At 38.8% G+C, this 693-nt stretch overlaps 1 protein-coding gene across 1 annotated transcript in view; it reads left to right on the top strand.

The window, feature by feature from the left end:
* The window catches only part of RBKS (ribokinase), a 123,003-nt gene that overhangs the window by 97,507 nt on the left and 24,803 nt on the right, over window positions 1-693 (top strand). The gene's annotated exons all lie outside the window — the stretch shown is intronic.

The raw sequence follows: 693 nt of genomic DNA on the forward strand, positions 1-693 counted from the left end.
AGTGCAATGGTGCAGTCTCGGCTTATCACAACCTCCACCTCCCAGGTTCAAGCAATTCTCCTGCCTCAGCCTCCCAAACAGCTGGGATTACAGGCATGCGCCACCACGCCTAGCTAATTTTGTATTTAGTAGACATGGGGTTTCTCCACGTTGATCAGGCTGGTCTTGAACTCCCGACCTCAGGTGATCCACCAGCCTCGGCCTCCCAAAGTGCTGGGATTACAGGCATGAGCCACCATGCCACCACAACTTCTTTAATAAAATTTTTTATTTTTAAAAAGTAAAACAGAAAAGTTGCAGTAGTCCCATATACTCTTCACCTAGTTTCCCCAATGTTAGCATTTTGCCACATTTGTTTTATTGCTTTCTCTCAAAATACATTAATATCTTTTTTTCGATTTGAGAGTAAGTCACAAACATCATGATTCTACCTCTTAGTACTTCAGGATATGTCTCCTGAAAAAAAGGACATAACAAAAGTACAATATAATTATCAAATTCAAGAAGTTTTACATGGAGATAGTCTTATATGTACAGTCTAATAATGTCCCAATAGTGGTTTTTTATAATTTTTGGTTCAGGATCCAATCCAAGACTATGTATTGCTTTAGTCTCCTTGAATATGAAACAGGTTCGTAAACTATGTTGTCTTTCATGGCATTGATATTTTTCGAACAGCACAAGCTCATTGTT

The sequence above is a fragment of the Mandrillus leucophaeus genome, unplaced genomic scaffold, assembly GCF_000951045.1.
Source record: "Mandrillus leucophaeus isolate KB7577 unplaced genomic scaffold, Mleu.le_1.0 Scaffold13, whole genome shotgun sequence".
In the NCBI taxonomy this organism is placed as follows: domain Eukaryota; kingdom Metazoa; phylum Chordata; class Mammalia; order Primates; family Cercopithecidae; genus Mandrillus; species Mandrillus leucophaeus.